We start from the raw sequence: 9,939 nt of genomic DNA on the forward strand, positions 1-9,939 counted from the left end.
TGAAATGCATAGAAAACTGCTTTTTTTTTGGCACAGCCAATAAAAAAATTGGGGGTTCAAAAAACCCCACAGTACCCCTGAAATGCATAGAAAACTGCTTTTTTTTTGCACAGCCAATAAAACAATTGGGGGTTCAAAAAACCCCACAGTACCCCTGAAATGCATAGAAAACTGCTTTTTTTTGGCACAGCCAATAAAAAAATTGGGGGTTCAAAAAACCCCACAGTACCCCTGAAATGCATAGAAAACTGCTTTTTTTTGGCACAGCCAATAAAAAAATTGGGGGTTCAAAAAACCCCACAGTACCCCTGAAATGCATAGAAAACTGCTTTTATTTGGCACAGCCAATACAAAAAATGGGGGTTCAAAAAACCCCACAGTACCCCTGAAATGCATAGAAAACTGCTTTTTTTTGGCACAGCCAATAAAAAAATTGGGGGTTCAAAAAACCCCACAGTACCCCTGAAATGCATAGAAAACTGCTTTTTTTGGCACAGCCAATACAAAAATTGGGGGTTCAAAAAACCCCACAGTACCCCTGAAATGCATAGAAAACTGCTTTTTTTGGCACAGCCAATAAAGAAATTGGGCGTCAAAAAACCCCACAGTACCCCTGAAATGCATAGAAAACTGCTTTTTTTGGGGCACAGCCAATAAAAACATTGGGGGTTCAAAAAACCCCACAGTACCCCTGAAATGCATAGAAAACTGCTTTTTTTGGCACAGCCAATAAAAAAATTGGGGGTTCAAAAAACCCCACAGTACCCCTGAAATGCATAGAAAACTGCTTTTATTTGGCACAGCCAATACAAAAATTGGGGGTTCAAAAAACCCCACAGTACCCCTGAAATGCATAGAAAACTGCTTTTTTTTGGCACAGCCAATAAAAAATGTTTAGGGGTTCAAACCCCACAGTACCCCTGAAATGCATAGAAAACTGCTTTTTTTTTGGCACAGCCAATAAAAAAATTGGGGGTTCAAAAAACCCCACAGTACCCCTGAAATGCATAGAAAACTGCTTTTTTTTTGCACAGCCAATAAAACAATTGGGGGTTCAAAAAAACCCCACAGTACCCCTGAAATGCATAGAAAACTGCTTTTTTTTGGCACAGCCAATAAAAAAATTGGGGGTTCAAAAAACCCCACAGTACCCCTGAAATGCATAGAAAACTGCTTTTTTTTGGCACAGCCAATAAAAAAATTGGGGGTTCAAAAAACCCCACAGTACCCCTGAAATGCATAGAAAACTGCTTTTATTTGGCACAGCCAATACAAAAAATGGGGGTTCAAAAAACCCCACAGTACCCCTGAAATGCATAGAAAACTGCTTTTTTTTGGCACAGCCAATAAAAAAATTGGGGGTTCAAAAAACCCCACAGTACCCCTGAAATGCATAGAAAACTGCTTTTTTTGGCACAGCCAATACAAAAATTGGGGGTTCAAAAAACCCCACAGTACCCCTGAAATGCATAGAAAACTGCTTTTTTTTGGCACAGCCAATAAAAAAACTGGGGGTTCAAAAAACCCCACAGTACCCCTGAAATGCATAGAAAACTGCTTTTTTTGGCACAGCCAATAAAAAAATCGGGGGTTCAAAAAACCCCACAGTACCCCTGAAATGCATAGAAAACTGCTTGTATTTGGCACAGCCAATACAAAAATTGGGGGTTCAAAAAACCCCACAGTACCCCTGAAATGCATAGAAAACTGCTTTTTTTTGGCACAGCCAATAAAAAAATTGGGGGTTCAAAAAACCCCACAGTACCCCTGAAATGCATAGAAAACTTCTTTTTTTTGGCACAGCCAATAAAGAAATTGGGGGTTCAAAAAACCCCACAGTACCCCTGAAATGCATAGAAAACTGCTTTTTTTTGGCACAGCCAATAAAAGAATTGGGGATTCAAAAAACCCCACAGTACCCCTGAAATGCATAGAAAACTGCTTTTTTTTGGCACAGCCAATAAAAAAATTGGGGGTTCAAAAAACCCCACAGTACCCCTGAAATGCATAGAAAACTGCTTTTTTTGGCACAGCCAATAAAAAAATTGGGGGTTCAAAAAACCCCACAGTACCCCTGAAATGCATAGAAAACTGCTTTTTTTTGGCACAGCCAATACAAAAATTGGGGGTTCAAAAAACCCCACAGTACCCCTGAAATGCATAGAAAACTGCTTTTTTTTGGCACAGCCAATAAAGAAATTGGGGGTTCAAAAAACCCCACAGTACCCCTGAAATGCATAGAAAACTGCTTTTTTTTGGCACAGCCAATAAAGAAATTGGGGGTTCAAAAAACCCCACAGTACCCCTGAAATGCATAGACAACTGCTTTTTTTTGGCACAGCCAATAAAAAAATTGGGGGTTCAAAAAACCCCACAGTACCCCTGAAATGCATAGAAAACTGCTTTTTTTGGCACAGCCAATAAAAAAATTGGGGGTTCAAAAAACCCCACAGTACCCCTGAAATGCATAGAAAACTGCTTTTTTTTGGCACAGCCAATAAAAAAATTGGGGGTTCAAAAAAACCCACAGTACCCCTGAAATGCATAGAAAACTGCTTTTTTTTGGCACAGCCAATACAAAAATTGGGGGTTCAAAAAACCCCACAGTACCCCTGAAATGCATAGAAAACTGCTTTTTTTTTTTACACAGCCAATAAAAAAATTGGGGGTTCAAAAAACCCCACAGTACCCCTAAAATGCATAGAAAACTGCTTTTTTTTGGGCACAGCCAAAAAAAAAATTGGGGGTTCAAAAAACCCCACAGTACCCCTGAAATGCATAGAAAACTGCTTTTTTTTGGCACAGCCAATACAAAAATTGGGGGTTCAAAAAACCCCACAGTACCCCTGAAATGCATAGAAAACTGCTTTTTTTTGGCACAGCCAATACAAAAATTGGGGGTTCAAAAAACCCCACAGTACCCCTGAAATGCATAGAAAACTGCTTTTTTTGGCACAGCCAATAAAAAAATTGGGGGTTCAAAAAACCCCACAGTACCCCTGAAATGCATAGAAAACTGCTTTTTTTGGCACAGCCAATAAAAAAATTGGGGGTTCAAAAAACCCCACAGTACCCCTGAAATGCATAGAAAACTGCTTTTTTTTGGCACAGCCAATACAAAAATTGGGGGTTCAAAAAACCCCACAGTACCCCTGAAATGCATAGAAAACTGCTTTTTTTTGGCACAGCCAATAAAGAAATTGGGGGTTCAAAAAACCCCACAGTACCCCTGAAATGCATAGAAAACTGCTTTTTTTTGGCACAGCCAATAAAGAAATTGGGGGTTCAAAAAACCCCACAGTACCCCTGAAATGCATAGAAAACTGCTTTTTTTTGGCACAGCCAATAAAAAATATTGGGGGTTCAAAAAACCCCACAGTACCCCTGAAATGCATAGAAAACTGCTTTTTTTTGGGCACAGCCAAAAAAAAAATTGGGGGTTCAAAAAACCCCACAGTACCCCTGAAATGCATAGAAAACTGCTTTTTTTTGGCACAGCCAATACAAAAATTGGGGGTTCAAAAAACCCCACAGTACCCCTGAAATGCATAGAAAACTGCTTTTTTTTGGCACAGCCAATACAAAAATTGGGGGTTCAAAAAACCCCACAGTACCCCTGAAATGCATAGAAAACTGCTTTTTTTGGCACAGCCAATAAAAAAATTGGGGGTTCAAAAAACCCCACAGTACCCCTGAAATGCATAGAAAACTGCTTTTTTTGGCACAGCCAATAAAAAAATTGGGGGTTCAAAAAACCCCACAGTACCCCTGAAATGCATAGAAAACTGCTTTTTTTTGGCACAGCCAATACAAAAATTGGGGGTTCAAAAAACCCCACAGTACCCCTGAAATGCATAGAAAACTGCTTTTTTTTGGCACAGCCAATAAAGAAATTGGGGGTTCAAAAAACCCCACAGTACCCCTGAAATGCATAGAAAACTGCTTTTTTTTGGCACAGCCAATAAAGAAATTGGGGGTTCAAAAAACCCCACAGTACCCCTGAAATGCATAGAAAACTGCTTTTTTTTGGCACAGCCAATAAAAAAATTGGGGGTTCAAAAAACCCCACAGTACCCCTGAAATGCATAGAAAACTGCTTTTTTTTGGCACAGCCAATAAAAAATTTGGGGGTTCAAAAAACCCCACAGTACCCCTGAAATGCATAGAAAACTGCTTTTTTTTGGCACAGCCAATAAAAAAATTGGGGGTTCAAAAAACCCCACAGTACCCCTGAAATGCATAGAAAACTGCTTTTTTTGGCACAGCCAATAAAGAAATTGGGCGTCAAAAAACCCCACAGTACCCCTGAAATGCATAGAAAACTGCTTTTTTTTGGGCACAGCCAATAAAAACATTGGGGGTTCAAAAAACCCCACAGTACCCCTGAAATGCATAGAAAACTGCTTTTTTTGGCACAGCCAATAAAAAAATTGGGGGTTCAAAAAACCCCACAGTACCCCTGAAATGCATAGAAAACTGCTTTTATTTGGCACAGCCAATACAAAAATTGGGGGTTCAAAAAACCCCACAGTACCCCTGAAATGCATAGAAAACTGCTTTTTTTTGGCACAGCCAATAAAAATTTTTTAGGGGTTCAAACCCCACAGTACCCCTGAAATGCATAGAAAACTGCTTTTTTTTGGCACAGCCAATAAAAAAAATTTAGGGGTTCAAACCCCACAGTACCCCTGAAATGCATAGAAAACTGTTTTTTTTTTGGCACAGCCAATAAAAAAATTGGGGGTTCAAAAAACCCCACAGTACCCCTGAAATGCATAGAAAACTGCTTTTTTTTGGCACAGCCAATAAAAAAATTTTAGGGGTTCAAACCCCACAGTACCCCTGAAATGCATAGAAAACTGCTTTTTTTTGGCACAGCCAATAAAAAAATTGGGGGTTCAAAAAACCCCACAGTACCCCTGAAATGCATAGAAAACTGCTTTTTTTTTGCACAGCCAATAAAACAATTGGGGGTTCAAAAAACCCCACAGTACCCCTGAAATGCATAGAAAACTGCTTTTTTTTGGCACAGCCAATAAAAAAATTGGGGGTTCAAAAAACCCCACAGTACCCCTGAAATGCATAGAAAACTGCTTTTTTTTGGCACAGCCAATAAAAAAATTGGGGGTTCAAAAAACCCCACAGTACCCCTGAAATGCATAGAAAACTGCTTTTATTTGGCACAGCCAATACAAAAATTGGGGGTTCAAAAAACCCCACAGTACCCCTGAAATGCATAGAAAACTGCTTTTTTTTGGCATAGCCAATAAAAAATTTTTAGGGGTTCAAACCCCACAGTACCCCTGAAATGCATAGAAAACTGCTTTTTTTTGGCACAGCCAATAAAAAAAAATTAGGGGTTTTTTGCACAGCCAATAAAACAATTGGGGGTTCAAAAAACCCCACAGTACCCCTGAAATGCATAGAAAACTGCTTTTTTTTGGCACAGCCAATAAAAAAATTGGGGGTTCAAAAAACCCCACAGTACCCCTGAAATGCATAGAAAACTGCTTTTATTTGGCACAGCCAATACAAAAAATGGGGGTTCAAAAAACCCCACAGTACCCCTGAAATGCATAGAAAACTGCTTTTTTTTGGCACAGCCAATAAAAAAATTGGGGGTTCAAAAAACCCCACAGTACCCCTGAAATGCATAGAAAACTGCTTTTTTTGGCACAGCCAATACAAAAATTGGGGGTTCAAAAAACCCCACAGTACCCCTGAAATGCATAGAAAACTGCTTTTTTTTGGCACAGCCAATAAAAAAACTGGGGGTTCAAAAAACCCCACAGTACCCCTGAAATGCATAGAAAACTGCTTTTTTTGGCACAGCCAATAAAAAAATCGGGGGTTCAAAAAACCCCACAGTACCCCTGAAATGCATAGAAAACTGCTTGTATTTGGCACAGCCAATACAAAAATTGGGGGTTCAAAAAACCCCACAGTACCCCTGAAATGCATAGAAAACTGCTTTTTTTTGGCACAGCCAATAAAAAAATTGGGGGTTCAAAAAACCCCACAGTACCCCTGAAATGCATAGAAAACTTCTTTTTTTTGGCACAGCCAATAAAGAAATTGGGGGTTCAAAAAACCCCACAGTACCCCTGAAATGCATAGAAAACTGCTTTTTTTTGGCACAGCCAATAAAAGAATTGGGGATTCAAAAAACCCCACAGTACCCCTGAAATGCATAGAAAACTGCTTTTTTTTGGCACAGCCAATAAAAAAATTGGGGGTTCAAAAAACCCCACAGTACCCCTGAAATGCATAGAAAACTGCTTTTTTTGGCACAGCCAATAAAAAAATTGGGGGTTCAAAAAACCCCACAGTACCCCTGAAATGCATAGAAAACTGCTTTTTTTTGGCACAGCCAATACAAAAATTGGGGGTTCAAAAAACCCCACAGTACCCCTGAAATGCATAGAAAACTGCTTTTTTTTGGCACAGCCAATAAAGAAATTGGGGGTTCAAAAAACCCCACAGTACCCCTGAAATGCATAGAAAACTGCTTTTTTTTGGCACAGCCAATAAAGAAATTGGGGGTTCAAAAAACCCCACAGTACCCCTGAAATGCATAGACAACTGCTTTTTTTTGGCACAGCCAATAAAAAAATTGGGGGTTCAAAAAACCCCACAGTACCCCTGAAATGCATAGAAAACTGCTTTTTTTGGCACAGCCAATAAAAAAATTGGGGGTTCAAAAAACCCCACAGTACCCCTGAAATGCATAGAAAACTGCTTTTTTTTGGCACAGCCAATAAAAAAATTGGGGGTTCAAAAAAACCCACAGTACCCCTGAAATGCATAGAAAACTGCTTTTTTTTGGCACAGCCAATACAAAAATTGGGGGTTCAAAAAACCCCACAGTACCCCTGAAATGCATAGAAAACTGCTTTTTTTTTTTACACAGCCAATAAAAAAATTGGGGGTTCAAAAAACCCCACAGTACCCCTAAAATGCATAGAAAACTGCTTTTTTTTGGGCACAGCCAAAAAAAAAATTGGGGGTTCAAAAAACCCCACAGTACCCCTGAAATGCATAGAAAACTGCTTTTTTTTGGCACAGCCAATACAAAAATTGGGGGTTCAAAAAACCCCACAGTACCCCTGAAATGCATAGAAAACTGCTTTTTTTTGGCACAGCCAATACAAAAATTGGGGGTTCAAAAAACCCCACAGTACCCCTGAAATGCATAGAAAACTGCTTTTTTTGGCACAGCCAATAAAAAAATTGGGGGTTCAAAAAACCCCACAGTACCCCTGAAATGCATAGAAAACTGCTTTTTTTGGCACAGCCAATAAAAAAATTGGGGGTTCAAAAAACCCCACAGTACCCCTGAAATGCATAGAAAACTGCTTTTTTTTGGCACAGCCAATACAAAAATTGGGGGTTCAAAAAACCCCACAGTACCCCTGAAATGCATAGAAAACTGCTTTTTTTTGGCACAGCCAATAAAGAAATTGGGGGTTCAAAAAACCCCACAGTACCCCTGAAATGCATAGAAAACTGCTTTTTTTTGGCACAGCCAATAAAGAAATTGGGGGTTCAAAAAACCCCACAGTACCCCTGAAATGCATAGAAAACTGCTTTTTTTTGGCACAGCCAATAAAAAATATTGGGGGTTCAAAAAACCCCACAGTACCCCTGAAATGCATAGAAAACTGCTTTTTTTTGGGCACAGCCAAAAAAAAAATTGGGGGTTCAAAAAACCCCACAGTACCCCTGAAATGCATAGAAAACTGCTTTTTTTTGGCACAGCCAATACAAAAATTGGGGGTTCAAAAAACCCCACAGTACCCCTGAAATGCATAGAAAACTGCTTTTTTTTGGCACAGCCAATACAAAAATTGGGGGTTCAAAAAACCCCACAGTACCCCTGAAATGCATAGAAAACTGCTTTTTTTGGCACAGCCAATAAAAAAATTGGGGGTTCAAAAAACCCCACAGTACCCCTGAAATGCATAGAAAACTGCTTTTTTTGGCACAGCCAATAAAAAAATTGGGGGTTCAAAAAACCCCACAGTACCCCTGAAATGCATAGAAAACTGCTTTTTTTTGGCACAGCCAATACAAAAATTGGGGGTTCAAAAAACCCCACAGTACCCCTGAAATGCATAGAAAACTGCTTTTTTTTGGCACAGCCAATAAAGAAATTGGGGGTTCAAAAAACCCCACAGTACCCCTGAAATGCATAGAAAACTGCTTTTTTTTGGCACAGCCAATAAAGAAATTGGGGGTTCAAAAAACCCCACAGTACCCCTGAAATGCATAGAAAACTGCTTTTTTTTGGCACAGCCAATAAAAAAATTGGGGGTTCAAAAAACCCCACAGTACCCCTGAAATGCATAGAAAACTGCTTTTTTTTGGCACAGCCAATAAAAAATTTGGGGGTTCAAAAAACCCCACAGTACCCCTGAAATGCATAGAAAACTGCTTTTTTTTGGCACAGCCAATAAAAAAATTGGGGGTTCAAAAAACCCCACAGTACCCCTGAAATGCATAGAAAACTGCTTTTTTTGGCACAGCCAATAAAGAAATTGGGCGTCAAAAAACCCCACAGTACCCCTGAAATGCATAGAAAACTGCTTTTTTTTGGGCACAGCCAATAAAAACATTGGGGGTTCAAAAAACCCCACAGTACCCCTGAAATGCATAGAAAACTGCTTTTTTTGGCACAGCCAATAAAAAAATTGGGGGTTCAAAAAACCCCACAGTACCCCTGAAATGCATAGAAAACTGCTTTTATTTGGCACAGCCAATACAAAAATTGGGGGTTCAAAAAACCCCACAGTACCCCTGAAATGCATAGAAAACTGCTTTTTTTTGGCACAGCCAATAAAAAATTTTTAGGGGTTCAAACCCCACAGTACCCCTGAAATGCATAGAAAACTGCTTTTTTTTGGCACAGCCAATAAAAAAAATTTAGGGGTTCAAACCCCACAGTACCCCTGAAATGCATAGAAAACTGTTTTTTTTTTGGCACAGCCAATAAAAAAATTGGGGGTTCAAAAAACCCCACAGTACCCCTGAAATGCATAGAAAACTGCTTTTTTTTGGCACAGCCAATAAAAAAATTTTAGGGGTTCAAACCCCACAGTACCCCTGAAATGCATAGAAAACTGCTTTTTTTTGGCACAGCCAATAAAAAAATTGGGGGTTCAAAAAACCCCACAGTACCCCTGAAATGCATAGAAAACTGCTTTTTTTTTGCACAGCCAATAAAACAATTGGGGGTTCAAAAAACCCCACAGTACCCCTGAAATGCATAGAAAACTGCTTTTTTTTGGCACAGCCAATAAAAAAATTGGGGGTTCAAAAAACCCCACAGTACCCCTGAAATGCATAGAAAACTGCTTTTTTTTGGCACAGCCAATAAAAAAATTGGGGGTTCAAAAAACCCCACAGTACCCCTGAAATGCATAGAAAACTGCTTTTATTTGGCACAGCCAATACAAAAATTGGGGGTTCAAAAAACCCCACAGTACCCCTGAAATGCATAGAAAACTGCTTTTTTTTGGCATAGCCAATAAAAAATTTTTAGGGGTTCAAACCCCACAGTACCCCTGAAATGCATAGAAAACTGCTTTTTTTTGGCACAGCCAATAAAAAAAAATTAGGGGTTTTTTGCACAGCCAATAAAACAATTGGGGGTTCAAAAAACCCCACAGTACCCCTGAAATGCATAGAAAACTGCTTTTTTTTGGGCACAGCCAATAAAAACATTGGGGGTTCAAAAAACCCCACAGTACCCCTGAAATGCATAGAAAACTGCTTTTTTTGGCACAGCCAATAAAAAAATTGGGGGTTCAAAAAACCCCACAGTACCCCTGAAATGCATAGAAAACTGCTTTTATTTGGCACAGCCAATACAAAAATTGGGGGTTCAAAAAACCCCACAGTACCCCTGAAATGCATAGAAAACTGCTTTTTTTTGGCACA

Source organism: Electrona antarctica (assembly GCF_951216825.1).
Source record: "Electrona antarctica genome assembly, chromosome: 17".
In the NCBI taxonomy this organism is placed as follows: Eukaryota; Metazoa; Chordata; class Actinopteri; order Myctophiformes; family Myctophidae; genus Electrona; species Electrona antarctica.